This window comes from Tachypleus tridentatus, chromosome 10, assembly GCF_004210375.1.
Source record: "Tachypleus tridentatus isolate NWPU-2018 chromosome 10, ASM421037v1, whole genome shotgun sequence".
Taxonomy (NCBI): Eukaryota; Metazoa; Arthropoda; class Merostomata; order Xiphosura; family Limulidae; genus Tachypleus; species Tachypleus tridentatus.
In genome coordinates, this window is record NC_134834.1 from 160316524 (window position 1) to 160337308 (window position 20785).

At 29.2% G+C, this 20785-nt stretch overlaps 1 long non-coding RNA gene and 1 pseudogene across 2 annotated transcripts in view; one reads left to right on the forward strand and one right to left on the reverse strand.

Annotated features, from left to right (window-relative positions):
* The window catches only part of LOC143230773 (transmembrane protein 272-like), a 36465-nt pseudogene extending 25638 nt beyond the window's left edge, over positions 1-10827 (forward strand). The window contains exon 7 of the transcript XR_013016624.1: positions 158-10827. The product of XR_013016624.1 is annotated as a transmembrane protein 272-like (transcript). The remainder of the gene's footprint in view (positions 1-157) is intronic.
* A 1109-nt stretch (positions 10828-11936) lies between these two features.
* Positions 11937-19208, reverse strand: LOC143230774 (uncharacterized). The gene is made up of 3 exons (XR_013016625.1): positions 19046-19208; positions 14775-14841; positions 11937-12129 (listed from the first exon to the last, which is right to left on the reverse strand). It is a non-coding gene; the product is annotated as an uncharacterized LOC143230774 (long non-coding RNA).
* Positions 19209-20785: the final 1577 nt, after the last annotated feature.

A 20785-nucleotide genomic window follows, 5' to 3' on the forward strand; every position in this document is an offset into this window, starting at 1 on the left:
TAAAGTACATTTGGACCAAACTTAAGCATTAGGTAGCTGCATAATCTCTAAGAAAGATTTTTTCATCAAGCTATTTGTTTGAGACAAACAAAATTTTTAGTTTCTGTTTAAGTTAGAAATAGTTTGATTTTACGAAAGGTCATTTCTTTCATTATAGGTTGTGTGTGGATCTACAAAATATATGAACCTGAATATGATGATATAAGCAGCCCATACTACTGCAACAAGACTGTTTATTTATTTTCCTTTTGGTTGGTAACATCTGTCTACATAATCTTAGGTCTTTTAACAGGATGTTTATGCTGTTTAACAGTTTCATCAGTCTTTTCTAGCCCTGAATAATTCATGGAGTCATCTCCCAAAAGCGATGTAAAATGTCATCAGACATCCATTGGTTACAGTACTAGAAGGACTTACTCTTGTATTCTGCCTACTTCTACCAGATAGTACTTATTGATAGTATCTAAATAGTTTCATGATGTTTATAATTCTAGAATTTGAAAGCTTTCACTGAGGTTCATTTTATACACTAGTAAATTTGAAATTGTAAATTTGTTGGAGCAGTGAAGACCATCTAATGCAGGATACATACTTGCAACTACATGTATTATAGTTTATTTATTGAAGTAATCTATCTTGATGGAAAAATGATTTGTAATTGGTCTTTTTTTTTTTTTAGATTTTCTATAAAAGCAAATACTGAATTGAAGGATAAGTTGTTGGCTGAGATTTAATAATCTGAAAGTTACAACTTTCAGACCTTGTTGAGGCTCATTATGTGTGTATGATATTGTATGAACAGGGGTAACCCTCACATGCTTGAAAGTACCAGTTTGTATAGATCACTAACTTTAAGAAATTACTTACCCCATTATTATTGTAAATGGTAAATAGCTTTATATTCTAAACATTTTTTCAAGTTCCTGATGATGGTTTTATGCCCATGTTACTAAATTTTATAATTCTGAATTGAATGGTAACTGGGATATTTCCATTTATACAAAACAATATGTACATTATTTCATTGTAATGAAGACTGATACACATGATGATTTAGATACTGTGAGTTATAAACACATTATAATTTCTTACTTGAAATGATGGTCTGAAACTTTGTGTGTGAATGTTTTGTTTCAGTGTTGTTTGTATGATGTTGTGTCAGCTTAAGATAACATTTTTAAAATTGAAACTTAAAACAAAATTGATTTTGCTTGTTCAAATAATAATATTTCAGGCTGAAAACCACAAAGTAACTTTGAACTTCACCACTAGCATGCTGTTGTTGATGTGTTTGACAGAACTAATGAGTGGTACATAAAAAAGAATACCACTATGATTTTTTTTCACTAGTTGAGTCATAACTAATAGCACATAATTTCTAAGCCTTTTCATATGCATCAGCTGCTCTTAAAATGAATTTTTCACTTTGTGTTATACAGGGTCACATAATTTCCTTTAAGCTAGATTTAATTTCAGGTACAAAATAAGCTAACTAGCTTTTTTCATTTTTTTTTGTAGTGTTTTGTACATGAGTGATTTCGATTGACTGTGTTAAGTTTGAAGAAAATAATTATTAAATAATTACAAATTTATAAAGATTAGTCATGCAATTACTGGTTGATTTTTGATCAGTTAAAAGACAAATTGTATTTTTATAACTGTTGTGACTTTAAGTTTTTTTTATTTTTATTAATGAATGCTAGTGCCATTAGTTTCATCACATTTTGGTACTAAAGATATGTATCCTATTAAGTGAAAATGATTATCTGAAGTTGTCTTACATTAACACATAACACTTCTTCAGTTGAAACTAGTATGAAGGAAATTAAAACATCCTCAACTGTGTGTAATTAATCTTCAACACAAATGTTATGTTTGAAATTCTTTTAGTTGTAAATAACCAAAAATTATAGACTTTTGTGCATAAAGTTTATATGAAGATTTAAAATGTGTTTTAAAAACCACACAATTTTCTGGTATCCTTCACTAAAGGAAAAACAAACTTTATTATGTATATTGCTGTTGTTTAATCTGTCCACCTAATACTGTTTGTTATTCTGGAGAAACAGATTGTCTTGAGTTTAGTTTGTGTTGACAGGATACTTATTTTGGTAGATATTAACTGTTAAATGAACTGTATCGATTAGATGCATATTTATACAAAGTATAAAGTATACATTGATGAGTTATTTGTATTTTATAAGTATATTCAACCAAACTGATGTCAGTTGCTGAGCAACCTGTGTTACTGATTATTTACCTTGATGTTGTGTTATGAAATTCTTACTATTGAGTGACTGAAATTATAAACCATTTGCTAGGTTTTCCTTTCCTTTTGTATAATTTCTGAGAAGGTTAGATAATTCAGAATTTCCACAATGAATTATTGGTATTCCAGACAAATTGGTTTTTATTTATATTATTTGATTTTTTTCATGAAAAAAGAATATGTTTCGGGTTTAGTACTTTTATAAACAGACTTATTTTGTGAAACATCATATTTTTTTTTAATTGAGAATGTTTTTCTTTCAAACTAATGAATTGCATAAAATAATCAGTCATTTTATATGAAGAAATGGTTTGTGTGGGGGAAAATGTAATCCAGAATCTACAGGAGAAAAAAAAGCCATCAAATTAATGATTTTTTGTACAGAAGTTATATTTGAAATTATCCAGCTTAATAAAATTGAAAATCTTAATTTCATTATCATCCCTCAGTACAAAAAGCTTTGATAGCTTACTTCCTGGCTTTTCAGCTAGACACTATTCTTCTTTGTGTTTTTTATAAGATACATTATGTATTTTTCAGTTAACTTGCATATGTCATTTTTAAAGGCATAAGATAAATTCTCTGCAATTTTATCAGTCTAAGCCTAATTTTACAGTTGTTATTTCCAGATTTTTTAAATGAAAAATATCAGTAATGTACACCTTATATTTTCCTTTTGGTTGTTTTTTACTACCATTTCTTAAGGAAAATAAAATCCAGCTCAGTGATAAGAAGACTTTCAGAAAGACTTACTTTTTGCTATCAGCTTAGATCAGCTATTTTGGCATCTTCCACTCAGCAATTTCAGTTTATTTTCCACACCATAAATGACAAGGAGGTCAGAATATATTTTCTGTGTTATCTAAACCTTTAAAAGAAATTTGATTGGTAGCAAAATAAGTAGAAACGTTCCACAGATTGTATACTTACTAAAATACCTACTTTATAATTTAGAAGCAAATGTGTTGTAGGAATGCTTAAAGGCTTTACAAGAATATATTAGTTGTTTTAACTCATAGAATGTTTTTAACTATTAATTCATTTTAGATTTTACATATGATATCAAGATTTCAGTTTATTTGCATACACGTATAATAAAAAAAAAAAAAAGAGAGAATTAATAGTAATTGGGACATTCGTTAAGCCTAATAAATGTTTAATGTTAGACCAAAATTAACATTCTTAACATCTGTGAATATTATTTCATGTCATTGTAAAAGACACCTTCCATTTCAGTCATGTGGTAAACAACAACCGAAGAAAAATGTTTATACTTGTAGGAATATATTACAATTTAGAATTCTGATAATCAAAAGCAAATCATAATTTTTACAAATAATGTTAAAATGAAAAAAGATAATTCTAAGACTAATCCACTTGTAAATATGTTGGCCACCTTGGGCCCAATGATAAATAAAAGCTTAATTATCAGATATTGTACATAGTATTAACATTTTAGCTGATTGGTTAAATGGAGTTTCAGCAGGTATCTAAACATTTAGTAACATATACATTGAACACAATATTCTTGAGAATATTTTACCAAAGTATCATTGATACAAGTGAGACTTTTATAAATAACAATTTTTGAGCATGCACATTTTTTATTATATCTATTAAGTTGTAGGTTTGGTTCATAATACTAATTTGATTATAAGTAAGATTCAACTTGATTGGTACTTATGAAAAATAACTATGAAAAATTTGTAACATAATGTAATGTTTTATGTAAATATATAGTGTTTTTATATTTTTATTATATCTAATTATATTTGAATTAATACCTTCATAATTTATGAAAAGTTTTCCATTCCAAATGCACTGAGAGAGAATACTTTGTATGAGTGCTAATTGTTTTTTGTAATGCATATCTGTATTAAAAACACTAAATTTATTTGTTTAATGGCATTAGTTTGGCAAATCTCTTATCCATTATTGCAGTGTGTATAAAATTTGATATTTTTATTGTAGTAGTTATTTATTTATTTTGGACAGTACCATGTCGTATATCCTTGGAGTGGAATTAGACATTCTCCTTTGTGACTAGTCGGTGTTTTATAACTTAAAAGGCACATAATACTCAGTAATTAATGTATTTAAAGTCAAAATGAATGCATGTTTTTCATAATTTTTAATTTATTTTTTACCCCTTTATTTTGCTTATTGTGCTTAATGTTTTTTTTAGTTCACCATGTATTCCAGACTGTGAAGCATTGTTGTTAATAATAGTAAAGTGTTGTTTCTGTAGGAATAACTCATGTTAACTGAGAGATGATACACATGCAAATCATATATTTGGGACTATGAATAGATGTTAGTATAATGTATACTTTAATTTAAAGGCCAATTTGTTTGATGATTAAGATATGCTTTATATGTCGTACATACTTACAAAATATTTTAAATCAGATTGACATCAAAGTATGAATTGTTGAGTTCAGGATATCATTTGGCCCCCCGCTAGTACAGCGGTATGTCTCCGGATTTACAACGCTAAAATCAGGGGTTCAATTCCCTCCGGTGGGCTGAGCAGATAGCCCGATGTGGCTTTGCTATAAGAAAAACAAACAAACAAACAAAGGATATCATTTATCTTGATTTTATAATTGTGCACTTAGCAACAAGAAATTTCTTGATTAAACTTGTTATTGGAAAGTTTTATGGCAATTTTAATAATACTTTTGTGCAATAGTGATTTGAAAAAACAACAAATAATCAATGCTTTCTCACAGAGAAAAAGTATTTAGTTAATTTTGATAAATAAAAGGATTCTTTCATTCATTGTTTATTTATCATTAAAGCTAGAATGTGTATGATATTAATAATATTAATATGCATGTTTAAAGATATCTCATATTTCTATGTTTAAAACAAACTTAAAATGTTTAACTTTTTTGCAGGTAGAAATCACACATTTGTTTAATTTTTAAATATTTTACTGTATTATATTCTTGTTGGAGTTTCCCAGATGTACTTCGACAGATCACGAATTTATACTGTATTAGTGTAAAATGTAATTATTGAAATGTCATACATATGCAAGATGTTATTCAAACTTGATTTCCTTACCATTTGTGACTGATATACTTAATAATATTTAAGATCTTTTTCGATATGCAAAGTTTAAAGTACATTCTATGATACCATGTTGTTCTTCTGTATGTTTTTCAAGTAATGTGACTATTACATCAATATATTGTACATGCAAGTTTGGAAATCAATGTTGTAATATTAGATGTAGAGAATTTTTCTAAAAGTGTATGAATTTACGATATTTGTACATCTTTAAAAAATAAGCGCACAAGAAACTTTATCTGCATTTTTATCAAAGTTTTATTTTGCACATGAAGAACCTAAATATAAATAAACTCAAAATACATGTCCACTAAAGAAACTTTTGTTAATAAACTGTTTCACTTTATTTCCTGTGTATAAAAACAGAATGTAACATGTTAAGTAGATGACCTAAAAAAAGGGGGGGATTCTGTAAAATGATAAGAATTTCTGAGAATAATATCTGACGTTTACTGATCTTTCTAAAAATTGAATTATTAAAATATTTGACTTTTTAGGTGTTAATGTTTTTTATATACTAAATTAATGTAACCCAACATTATTAACCATGATACAGTTTAAATCCACAATAATGGAACACCACTACATTTATATGGATACAAGCTTCAACACTTTCACATTGTTGGATGAAAAAAGAAAGACACGTGAAATTTTTTAAACTTGTATTCGTAAAAATTTGGTGGTATATTACTATTGTGGATTTATACTTTATTTTAGAGTACATAGTATTGTGTATTCACATACCATTACTCTACATAGAAACATTTAATATCGGTAATGCAACTATAAATTAAAAGCTATGTTAATTTCAAGACTCCCATGTATGTTTATATTTTTCAAGTACACAAATATTATTTTTCTATGTAAGAGTATGCAACCAAATTTCAAGAAGTTTTAACAAATGCAAATAATTAAATAAGGCTTCTAAAATATACAAAAATGGCTGTTAATCTGACAAAAAGAGGTTTTATAGAGCTTTTGGCAGCCACCAAAGCAAAAGAAATACAAATCAGGAATTAGCCTATTATTGGAAAATTACAGATACAACAAATATATGTGACCTGCATTATAAGTAATTTAAGTTACTAGAATGAGCAAGGTTGATTGTTCAGGTCAGTTTCCAGATTAATTGATCAGAATTGAATACTTTATAGGATATAAATTCTTCAATTGCCATCATATTAGTAAGAGGAGGATACAGAATGTCTCATCCAACTATGTTTTTTATGTTATACCTTTTTTTTTAATACGTCTTGAAAGTTTGTCTGCAATTTTAGGTTTATTTATTTCAGAGTGAGAATATAATTAGGTAGATAATTTGGTGATCATAGCTCATAATTTTCATGATGAGAAATTACACATTTAAAAAAATTTGGCACTTTGTTGCATAAAATTGGAGTCGCATTAGAAAGAAATGGTTCTATTTCAATAAAACAATTGTCAAACACATTTTATTCAAATACAAAACAAATTTTTTTTTAATTATTGTTAAATACAAAAGACACAAAAAATAATTTTGTCTGAACACAAAACAAAAACTACAGTTCAGTTGAGGTGATCAAAATTTAGAGTGATTGCCCACATATGTAACATCAATAAAAAAAACTTAATATTTATAAAAATTAGAGAAATTCTGGTAGTTGACTTCATTTGATTACTGTATTTGATTAAGTCTTGTAGCTATAATTCTTCACAAAGTATGCAGATTATGCTTTATCAAAGTAATGCCAAATTTTTACAAAAATCTGTATTTACGAATAGGAATGGAGCATCAAAAGTTAGTTTTAAAGTGAGAATCAGTGATCATAGAGTTGAGACATTGTCATGGATCCAGTAAGTAGATATAAGGCTTGACATTGTTTTTTTCTAATGATATCTAGAAATGTGAAAAAATATAAATTAGTAGTTCTTGTATTAAATTGTAAGCAACAATGTTAAAAGGATTTTCAAAGAGTAGTCAACACATATTTCTTTTGTGAGAATTATGTTAAATTAATTTCTGATTACTGATACAAATTGTGAGGTTTTGGGATATAATTTCTTTGCAGTCAATTCTTGCTCAGTTACTTAACTAGAATCTACCCTGATTCAACTTGCTGTTTTTAGTGAGTCATGATATACAATATGTATTTCTCATGTTGCTTTTTTTAGAATTAAAGTTATTATTAGTGAATGGTAAATATCTTGGGTCAGTGAATATACTATAGTGTAATAATGTAAAATTTATTTATGAAGGACAAGGTTATTTAAAGGCCCAAAATTCCTGCATTGAGAAACTTTCTGAGTATAGTACTAAAAAATCAACCTTCTGCTAAAAGACATTTTTATTCTGATTTCATTTTCAAATAGCATGATAGATATGACTTATAAATTTATCTAAAATTTATTTGTGTGGGAAAAAAGTAGTTTATAATAAGAAGTTCAGGTAGAAATTATATAAAAAATCCAGTCCTATGACATGTACATAATCAAGTAAGCAATTTAAACCTAGGTGTTGATAAAGTAGCCTTGTATAAAATAATGTTAGAAGTTGACTCAATGAAGTAAAATGCATTTGAAGAAAATTGAAAGAGAACCCAAACAAAAATTGAGCCTAGTTAACTAAGCTCATTAAAAACTGTATATGAAGCTTTTGTGTTACTTAATTTCTTATGATAACAACCACAAAATAATTGGAATGTCGTACACTATCAAATCCAAGAAATCAGTCTGACTGCAGAATATAACTATGTTTATGTCTCATAAATCCAAAAGGAAGGAAACTTGGGTAAAGTCTTTTTTTATTGTTTTCACAAAATACGTTTTTGTGCTCTGTTCAGAAACTTTCTTCATAGAGGAATTTTTGGCCTTTAAATTAATCTTTTGAAAGATAATTCAGGTAAGTGCATTTTTGAGCTAACGTCTTCACAATGAAACATGAAGTGGCACTTTAATATTCAAACTAAGACCATTTTGTTTTAACAGATTTCAGCTTCTTGTGTAGAGCAAAAAGTATGTGTAATATTTACCAAACAATTGTGAGATATTTTTTAATCAGTCAAAATACCTTATTTAAAAGTAATGTATTGTAACTCATGAAACCATGTGTGATAAAATAAAATGAAGGAAATATTTCATTGGATTCCAACTAAACTTCACTACTTTATGTCAAAGAGGTGAATGGTTACAAAATATAATTATTGTGAATTTAAGGAAGCTTAAATCTTTAGTACTCTTACAGCTGAATTTTAATATATTTATTATGTTGTAATTTTGTCTAAATTAAAGTATGTGGATATAAATTATTTAAAATAATTTCAGTTTAATAATTAATAAATCTGGTTTAAAAGTTAAGGAATTTAAATATGTTTCTTAATTTATATACACAACTTTGGAATGTGTCCATACTTAAATTACACAATAAAGGGCTGAAAACATTCCATCCAACCCAACTACTAATTTAGACCAAGTTTTCTTACTACAGCTCATACAGACGGGCTTAAAAAATCAGTGTTTTAATTGGAGGTATGGAAACAACATTCTGAATGTCTTCAATTATATTTACCAACCATATTTTAAATCACCACAAAAATGACTCTAGGATCAGTGTGTTCTGTTGTTCTTTTTCTAGAACACTAAAATGTAAAAGAAACTTGTTTCTGACCTCTAAGGAAAATAATGGTTTTACATTCTTTATCTTGGATTAACTGTTATCAAAGCGATAATCAAGTGTCCTTTAGATATAAATTTAAGGTATATATGCTGCAAATAAGCTTCTGATATTTAGGCATGTATGCCAAACTATATAGTTTTCACTTGTTATATCTTTGGTCCTATTTAAAAGTCTGTTCATTATGTACTAAAGAAGCATTTATTTACTAACCTAATGCATGAAGTTCTCTCAAAAACAAGTTTGTAACTGTACAGACTTACAATAAAATGAACATAGCACAGTTAGACCATTGTGCAGCTTTGTGCTAACCTATCACAGTTCGTGTTTTATGTTTTTTCCATCAACTACTGAATTTCCTAAACTTGAAATTTTTAAACTTAAGGCACTTTAATGCTGATACTTTATATTAAAAACTAGTCCTGATCATGTAAAAATCTTAAGATATTTACAAATTTTTGTCAAATAGTTTCTTAAACTTTAATTTATAACGTATATATTTTAACTGTAGTGTTAAAAAGAGTTCAATTGCTTAAGAAGACATTATTAGACTTGTTTCTTAATATTCTCTTAACTTGCTGAAAGGTCAGTTTTATTGTAACCATTATCTGTGAGGAAAGAGATTTGTTTTTATAATAACATATACTAATACTAACTTCATAGAATAAAGCATATAATACCATTGCTTAATTATTGCTTTATTAAAGAAGTTTTGTATCCTTAGTACAAGTAGTTGCAGTGAAATACATTGAGTGAATGTCCATTCCACAATCTGCTGTCATAAAAATGCTCTGAAATCTGAATACCATAACTATAGTTCTACTTTTTAGTGTCTTACATCAAGGTAATTGATCCCTTGTGTTAGTTGGCTTTGCTTACTAGGTTTGGCCAGACCTGCATCCATAAGTCTGGATATTTTTATGTGTTTTCAGTAAAATAAATTTCCTTTTGTCCTTCATCTAAATAATAATTAATCTTTATTATTTGCTAAACTGCCTTGTATAAAATAAATATGTACATCTTTGTATATTTATGTCGCTCATTGTATACAGCTGTAGCCTGTAGTTATATGGAAATTATTTTCAAATACTTGTCATAAAACATTTGTACTTTGACTCAATAAATGCTTGAAAAAAAAAAGCTGAATCTGTGAAAATTGAAAGGAGTTTGCAAATAGATAGTGATTAATAGTAATAGATAGTGAACAAATACAAACATTGCCAATGCAAAAGATAATTCCTGGAGATTTGTTTAGGTTTTCTTTATAACGTATAATGTAATGTTAGGTCACAGGTCAGTTTATACCTTATTAACATGCATCAGACTATTAGTATAAATTAATAAACAGTTAATCTCACTAAAATTTATTCAGAAACCACAATATATCATGAAATCTTGTGTTAAAAAAATGCACGGTAGCTTTGCAAAATTATACAATTATTTTAGGATTCTTTTTCTAGTGAAAAGTTGTAAAAGGTACGAGTAAGTCTTTATATCTGGAATAAAAGCAACAGATTTTTTTAACCCAGTGTTTCTGGGTTTTTTTCTTTAAATTTGTAGGCAAAGAGTTAAGTGAGAAGTTTTGGTACCAAAGAAATTACAAATTATGCCATTATGGTCTTTGAGTTGAGGTGTATTTTAGGTAGGGGAAATGTCAGGAAGAGTAAAAAAAAACAAAAACTTATTTGTGTGCTTCATTTCTTATTTGGTACTAAACATTTTGTGCAAATCATAGCAGTACTTTCTTTGTTCTTTATCTTTCATATTTTTCAAAAGGATTTTATACATGTATCTATAAAGAATGCTTGTTTTTAAAAATGTATTTAATTCCTGATTGTGTGTGATCTATTGTTGATTTTATCCAAAGAAGCACTCTTCTCACAATTAGACCATATCAAAAGTAATAAATGCGTACAAATGACAGATGTAATGAATGGCATTCCACCCAACTAATCACTTTAAAATGTGGGTTATTTGTTTAAAAAATAAATCTGAAAATAAAAACGAACTTTTCAGTTTCTATTTTGGGAAAAAAAAATTACGAGAGATGTGTAGTTGTTTTAAAGAACAGCAACCATCTGGATGTTAGTTTTCAATAATTTGAAATAAGTTTAGATTTGTTCAGAATTGTTTTTACAATTTACTGTAAGCATTACAATTACACATTTTAATTTCTTTTTAAAAAGCCATTTCACAGTAAAAGAGCAACACTTTGCAAAGGTAATTATATATTTACACTATTAAGATGAAAGTTTTTTATGTACGTGTCAGAGACAAGGGTAATTATTAATACTTAGGTTAAAATACATGAAATAAGCTTAAAGCTTGAAAGATTAACATGTTTTATTTGAGTGAGCCATTGTACCACATGTGACATATCTGCTGCACATTGTGTATTTGGTTCACTTAACTTTTTTACCATTCAACAGAGCAATGGTGTCATTAGTACACTTGTACTTAAGAAACATAGAAAGTTTTACCAAAAAGAAATACTCATACAGCAAGATTGTTAAATGGTGTAGGACCAAAATACATAACAGTTTGAAGAAAGGAGCTTTCACTGGTACCCTAATAATAGAAAAGATTATAATATAGCAGGGTCTGTGGAAATTATCTCGAAATAAATGATGTACGATTATTGCATCTTTCACAGAAGTTGTTACAGTGGAGATTAAAGTGTTGGCCAGTGGCACAGGACCTGAAATATCCTGAAGAAGTGCAATTAACCTTAGTAGCTATGAACTACCTACAAATATGTTTTACCTATTACTGTACTCTGTTCTAGCTCCTTAAAAGCGTAGTCAGTGTAATGAGTTGAATACTTCAAAATTACCCTTTTTGCAGTTTGTTTCTAAAGACCACAAACATTTTATTATTTAAACTGAATGAAAGATCAGGGTTATATATTTGAAAAGAGGAACTAGGTGTGACATAAATTACTAGTAATAACTTCTTGATATATTTTTTCTTTTCTTTTTATTCCAGTTTAAATGAAAATTACAGATTATGAGAAAACCTTTCTTTACAGTCTACATTCGGCAAAAAGGCATGAAATGATAAGATGAAAAATCATACTAGCCAATAGGCTTTTGTTCTGATTGGTTGTATGAAATTTCCTGTGATTCAATATTCCATCCTAGGAAAGATCATTTTAAATCTTCAGTTACAAATATTTTTATACTTGCATACATACACACACACACACACACACACACACACATCTTAAACTTAATATCAGTCTCAAGCAATAATCATGAAGTTTTATGATATGTAATTACTCATACTTTTGCAACAAAAGCATAGCATCAATACTTGTGTTTAAAATATACAGAAAAGCAAAATATAGGATGCATAGGGTTCAGAATCGTTAATTTTTTATTATAAACAAATTTACTGTACAAATATTTAAATATTGCAAAATAAGTTTTCTACTAATGATTTTGTTTATTACAAAAACATTTTCATGCATAAACATCTAAAGAAAACAGTGACAAAATTTTTATTGAAAGTTTAATTTAATGAAACTTAAACCACATAAATGAAGATATCAAAGTTAGCAAAACAATTTCCAATCTATATACAAAAAATTGTTTCATTAAGTAATATACTATTTTCTGTAGTTCTCTGAAATTTATCATTACAGTGTGTATAGGAATTCCAATCCCACAGTTTCACAAATAATACAAATTTTGACAATATATACATTTGACACTATAGTTAACACAACTGGTTTAAAGAAGGTAAAATAGACCATAGAAATTATTTAAAAAGATGCATAAACAAATTTAACATTCCATTTTCAGATGTGATAACTCAAGCTTTTCTATGTTGGACTCTCTGATTGAAATCAGAAGATAAGAATTATTGGCTCATCTAAATGACACAAGTATTTTAATAAACAACATTGTAAAAGAAGGTTTATTTGCAAATATTTTTTTACAATTTCATGAAACTATATCAATGTTGTTTTCTATGGCTTTCTTAAGTATAATATAATTTTACAGCTGTTTGCAAAATTACATCATTCAAAAAATGGCTCACTTGAAGAATAAGGATTTTTACTTTAAAAAGTGTATTGTGTCATATAACAAGTAGTTATCACGAAACAGGAAATAAGGTTTTACCACCTTAAGGTTTGCAAGTTAACAATTACAATAAATATAAATATGGTACAGGACATCATAAAAAAAAAACCTGAACTGCTTATTTTATCTATTTATCTGATATATCTTTTGTAAAGATTCTGTTTAAATTTAAAATGGTCAAGAACAAGCATTGCATTACATAACCGACAAGAAACCAGCTCTGATAGGTTTACTTCAGTGTGTAAGAACTGGCACAGAGGTTTAAACATCCAAACCTGATATATTTACAAATATAATCTCACCAAAATTACTTTTGAAACATTTTATCTTAAACCAATTAATTTGTGAAGCATGAAAACTGTTATTTTTCACGTGTTATAGCAGTACACACTTTTAGACAAAATAAAAAATCTAACTGATGAGTCAAAGATTCAATTTTTCAGTTACTAACAATATACAGCACTGCTTTGTCATAATACTACCAAGAAAAGCCACATGAACCCAAGGGCAATGCAGATGGGGGAGCATTACAATCGATTAGTTAAACCATTTCCTCTTTAATGATGTCACATATGAGCAGGTAGTTGGAATCCCTGCTGGGTCCAATGACAACTAATAGTTTTCTATGCAAGTAGCTAGAAAACTGACCATATGACTTTAAACCTGTCCTTTACAAACACCACATCAATGACACCTTCTTGTTATTTCAACAAAAGTCACAATTTCAGATACCTTTACGTAACTTCCAATATCAAGTTAACATTTACTTTATTTCCTGACAGAGTGTAATGACTTTAGCCTCTAAAGCCACATTTCAATGAGTTAAGTATCAGATCATACAACATATTAACAAAAGTCTTGGGAGCCAAAGCACCACAGTGTTATATTCAAGAAATCATTATAACCAAAGCCATTATAATGAGGCATTACTGTAGTTATGACAAAGCAATTCCTAAATTATTTTATCACCTGAATTCAAAATCTCTTACCAAAATAAATTTAAAACAAACAAAATTACAACAGTTAATCTTTAAATTATTAGATGGTTGACAGTAATAATTTTCCAACTTTTAAGATAGATTTATTTTTGTACAACATTTCACTTCTAACATTTAGATATAATTACATACAGTCTACAATACAATATTTTGCATGTCCAGGTCTCACTGTTAAGAGTTGAAATGTTGAACAGAAATAAATTATTATACCACAAATAACTTTCAAAGTTCATACTGTTAGTAAGTTAAGTACCTCTTAAAAATCAAAACATATCTAGCTTGTTTTGTTCTTTATTACAATGTAAGAAATGAATATAGTTATTACTAAAATTTGTAACAAATATTTACATACTTAATGTATGTACATGAAATAAAGTACAACAGATCTGAACAGAACTGACTATTAACAGGTTTTGGTGATTTTGATAATTCCACAAGGCAGAAAGTATATTTCCAATCTTAATATATTGTGTCATAATAATCAATATGAATTGAATAATACAACATGTATATTTATTTCTTTATTTAAAACTATGACTATGGTATTCTTTTTGCAAGAAAACAAAACACACTCAAAGATTTAAAATCTCACAATATATACAAGATAATTTTCTTTGTACTTTATTTCGTCCTGTACATCTGAACTCTTAATTTTCAGCTGTTGAACAAAATTAAAAAACATTAAGTGGTGGTCCAACCTTCATTTCCAATAAGACTGCAAAGATCATCCTCGGTCAATCCTAGAAGTCATTTTCCGTCAATTTTCTAGAATTAAAATGACAATAAATGCAGAACAAATGAAAGTAAATAGGTAACGGGGAAAACAAGAATAATTTTAAGATTCTAGACAAGAGAACTGGAATGTGATCCTCCACAAATGCTACATTTGATCAAAAGTATAAAGATTTTAAAATCTTATGTATGTATAAAATTACAGACCTGAACAATGCAACTTACTTTAATTATCCTTAAAGGCATAGTAATCAGAACTACAGCTTTGAATACCACAAGTAGAGCTAACTTCAAAGTTAATCTACTGGTTTAATCAATGCATGTAACTACAATTAGTCTTGCAGACTGCAAAGAACTGAAAATAAATCTATAAAGACTACATTTAGTTTACACTGTAACTTGTAAGAGTGCATTTGGCTAATAGAACTATAAACTGACACCAAAAAATAGCTTTGAAAACTGCACATATAAGATTGATACCATTAGTATCAAAGTTTGCATGTAACTAGTTCAGTTTTTAACCTTGTATAAAACTAGGGTAACATAACTAAAGATTGAATTTAACCAGAAACCAGATCCAAAGCCTGCAGACAATGACAAGAGCATTCTTGAAATGTCTCTTCAACCATAATAACAGCCTTGAAGTATCTGTATAACCACAATAACATCAATGAAAACTTCAAGTAGCCACTAAGACAGTCTCGAAGTCAGCATGTAACCATAACAACATGCCTGAATACTGTATACATCCAGAAAATTTGCTCTGAACTATATAAAACCAAAACAAAGTTTGCACATCACTAAAACTAATGTTAAAACATAAATTTAATTGAACATTGTACATAATTAAAAAGAGAAGGTTACTACAGTTAGTAATTTCTTTTCACCTTAGTTCAATATGAACTACTGTTATAAAAATCTAAAACCAAAAATTCTACAAAATTTTTTTAACATATTAAAATATGTTACTAAAATAAAAATTCTTACTATAATAGATGTAGTGTGTATGTCAATTTCTATGTATGTAACCAAAATTACACCATCTACTGAAGGGCACCACAAACAAAAATCCATAAACAATTTCACACTTTGGGTATTCTAGAATGAGATAATTAGAAAAATAACCATGGTATGTAAAACAACCATTTCTTTATAGTGTAACATAATTTTAAATAAAAGTACTCTCTTCACAACAAGAACATGACTTTCACTAGAAGTGTACACAAGGGTGTGAATGTATCTTTATTGGTGTAATTTTTAAATGTAGTACTGAGAAACTTGAGTTCTTAAAAAAAAATGTTTACCACGTTTAACGTATAAAAACTTTACAGTTTATATCAATAAAATTTATGACAATTTTGACATCAGTACATTGAATCATTTTGATGCAACGAGTTGTGTATGATTAAAGAGCACAATCTGGATGCTCTTCCTGTGCAGTGCTTCCCAAGAAAAAAATTTTTTAGAAAATTTTATATTTATTCTAAATTTTTAAATGAGGAATGAATACTACATTTAGCCTCTTGTATTGACATTTAAGTGCCTCAGGCCAGTAATGGATCCAGAACAAATATGAAAGGGAGACACAATTTGTATTGGAGGTGCAACTGTCACTATGTATAAAAATATATAAAATGCTTATTGCCTCAATTTCTATTGCATGAACATTTAACAGTAAAGCAGCTTATGTGTAAACTAATTAATTTACTTATATTAAATGTTCAACTGCAGATGTTTTTTTAACTCAATTTGAAATCTGCATGTTTATCTGCCTGACCAAAATTTAAACATTCAGTTCCTGATCTTCCTATTTCATAATAATAGTTCCACTGTTGGCATCACACATCATCATCCCAAGGATGAAGTTCAAAACCTTGTAACAGCTGCACATAGAGGGCATCCAAAAAACATAGTGACACAAATATCCTCTTTTACAAGCTTTGTAATACGATATCACTTGTGCAATTTATTTGATATGGATTGTTAGGTTGCCTGGATATTTGATATGGATTGTTAGGTTGCCTGGATATTTGATATTTTGTTGTAAAAACTGAGTACAAATGCAACTCAAATGATTAAAACCTGTATGATGTATTTTGGTAAATAATAATAAACTACTTTTTTTTAACTGAAAAAAAAGCAAATAAGTAGCATGAACCTTTAAAAGATGTGCAAGAATGTGACCTAAAAAGAAAAAATGAGATTTTATCAGTATAAAAAAACTGGTAATATAATTTTAGTTCATAACATTTTAGTCTTCAAAAATCTGAAATAGTCTTAAGGAGGTGAAGTTAAAAACTGAAGATTCTTACTCATCAAATCTTTATTTTGGGGGTAAAATCAACTGTCATCCACTGACTCATGATTTGCTTCCAAAATAGCATTTGTGCATTTCAATATAACAACATCTATATAGTATTTCAGTCTTTTCAGAAACAAGTCATGTTTTACACTCTTCCATAAAAGTGATAATTTTATATTACATGTTTAAGAAAAACCTTATTACTTGCATTTATTTCAAAAACTAAAAATTATTAATAGCAGAGATAATCAATACATTAAATTGATAATAAAATGTGATGCATAAAAAATAAAGTTGTCCCATTTCTGATGATTTTGATATGCTTCAAATTTTCATGGATTAACTAGATATTGCAAGCATCCATGATGAGATTTCATTTTAATGATTTAACTGCACATCAAATAAATTGCACTAATTAAATATTAAGTAATACAGATCTTGCCCAAATACATTGTGTTACCAGAAACTCTAATTTCTATGTGTCAGCAATATTTCTTACTCATTAATACTACACAGCTAAGGATTTTTTACAGCAGCTGTCTGTGACTTTTTGGCAATAAATTTGAAAATATACAAACAGTATGCAATTCACTTGTTTTTAAACCAATATATTCCAAAAAATTTAAGCATATTTAAAAAATTATTTACACTATGAAGATCATAGTTGTACCTTAAACATAACATAGTTCTCTTCTTGTCAAAATCCCACTTGGGCCAATTCAATTACTTTACAATTCTATTTTTATCACAGAAATACCCTTGTATAATTCACTTATCCTGTCATGTGAGATACAGCAGTTGTATGGTGAACTTCGAATAATCATCTGCTTTTCAAACCTTCAATAACTGTCTGCTCTTCATACTTCTAATAGTTATTTGCCTTTTATCAAAGCACACAAGTGGATTTAGTTAGTTTAGAATACTCTTTGAGGAGACAAATTATTCTCCTGATCTCTTTCAAACTGTTAATTTTATGTGACTTTTCTTCTACCTTGTTTCCATTGTCTGCTCCCAACTATTTATACATTTATCACTTAGGCTTTCTAAAAACCTTCATAACTTTTAATTATAAACACAAAATAAATAAATAATATCTATACAAAACAGTGTTTTATATCAAACTCTTTCCATATGAGGTCAGCTGATGGGAAAAATTGTAACCACAAAGTAGTCATCAGCTTCCATACTGAATTTTAATATGGTACATGCATCTTAACAAAACTTGACAAAAGATCAGATTTTTGAATTAGTATTTTTACAAAAGATAGTTCATGATAACAGGGGCATAGATCCTGGGAGGGATGGGGGGATAATCCTCCCCTCATTTTAGGTGGGGGTATGGTGCATACAATCATCCCCCCTACAGTTTGATCTGTTGAATTGTTTTATTGCATCACAGGCCTACAAATTGTGTGTTTGTTCTTGTAATTCTTGTGTTCTTACCAATCGAATTACATAATTAGGCCTGGATGTAAGCTTTTTCAGTAGCCGAAATGTACATCTTTAATATAGGCGTGCTTCTAAGCTTTTCGATCTAAGCGATAGTTCGTAAGTATCAGTCAGTAGTCCTAAGTATACATGCAAGTATCGTGGCAACAAGATTACTCTGTGACTGCATGTTTACAGCTTTCAGGTTCACGTAATCAGGGATTACCAATTTGCAAATTGAACAGTCCACATAAGTGGTTGCAAAAATCTACGTCCCTGTTGTAAATACATGAAGTCAGTGACTGTTGACTGTTCAGTGTATGAAGTGGTTTTCATGTTAAAATTGAAAATAATTTTTTTCATCTAAAAATTTTAAAATTTTATTTATGCACCCTTTTAAACCTTCTAAATAAATATCAAACTCTTTTTTTTTTCAGAAAACTAAGTTTTATCTCTTTTTTTTTTCCTCTACATTAACTTTATACAAATTCATTCAATTTAACCAACCTTATAACCACCATAATACAAAAGCAACAGCTATGCTAAGAGCAGTTTGACAAGTTCTCTATGGAATTCTTCATACCAATTATAAAATAACTATGGAGAGATTGTATTCTGAAATAAGCTATTCTACTGACTAAGGTTTGGTTAGTTGGTTGATTTGGTGTTTTATGGCACAAAACAGCTAGGCTATCTGTGCCAAACATCCAGTAAAAAGTTAAAATTAAAGTAACATTAGGAAATTTATTAAACGAAATTAAGGTAAAATAAAACAAAGTTTAAAAAAAGCATAAAACCAATGTTCACATCTAGTCTACAGCATTAAGAGAAAAACTACATTAATACAAGTTGTAGGCCTGGCATGGCCAAGCGCGTAAGGCGTGCGACTCGTAATCCGAGGGTCGCGCTAAACGTGCTTGCCCTCCCAGCCGTGGGGGCGTTATAATGTGACGGTCAATCCCACTATTCGTTGGTACAAGAGTAGCCCAAGAGTTGGCGGTGGGTGGTGATGACTAGCTGCCTTCCCTCTAGTCTTACACTGCTAAATTAGGGACGGCTCGGTACAGTGGGCTAACAACCTACTCACTTAAATACTTGTTGAAGAATCTTCAAGCGATTGCGGCCCTATGTTCCTAGATGGAATCTAATGGTGATAACAACTAACTAACTAATACAAGTTGTAGAGGACTTTCTGTAGCATAACTGTAATCATCATAACTCGCCAGGAAGACTAACAGGTAAGTACAAAAACCACCGTCAGTCACCTGAAGTTGGCCTTTCCAGTTGTGGTTCCGAGTTATTTAATGTTATGGCCATTTTCTAATTTCAAATCGAACTAGATGGGCTGTTATTCGTAAAAGGGAATCTCATTAAAAAAAAGTGTAACATATAAATTAAAAAACTTAAATGGCATTAAAATGATTGATGGCCTTTAAAAAACTAAAAACAATACCAAGGTGGACAGTGTCACCATCGCCAATAATACAGTCTAACGTTATGGACAAACCTCAGGACAGAACATGTTTAAAACGGTGCCGTCGTTGAGAGTCGTAACGACGGCAAGAAAGTAAAATGTGGCTTATTGTGATCTGAGTGTTACACAAACTGCACACTGGTGCATCAGTTCCAGATAAAAGAAAACGATGACTTAAAATCTGTGGCCAATACGTAGTCTAGTTAGAACAACCTCCTCTTTCCGATCCTGAAATGAGCAAAACGGCCAAAGCCCAATATAGGGTTTTATTTGGAACAACTTGTTTTCACGTTGCTCACTCCAAGTCGACTGCCAACTGACACGGAGCCGAGCCTTGAATACAGGACCATAGTCCATGTATGGAGCAGGCAAAGCAGTGATAGTGCCAGAGCAGACAGATTTAGCTGCGGTGTCGGCAAGCTCGTTCCCGCCAATACCAATGTAGCCCGGTATCCAGAAAAACTGGATAGAAGTAGATATTAAAAATAATTGGGACAGTCGGTTTTGAATATCAGCGAGAACAGGGTGTGAACTAACGTGGAACAAAGAAACTGGAGAGGGAACTTTGCGCGCAACCACCGAACTACAACAAACCATGGCAGAGTCCACACAGTCACCTAATTTTGAACCATTTGTATAAATAGGAGGGGAAAAATGGTTCGAAAGATGTTCAGCAAATAACAGACAATATTTCCAATCAGGAGTGTCTGCTTTTCTTAGATGACTTAAAGATGGGTTACATTTGGGGACTGTAAGAAGCCACGGTGGGATGG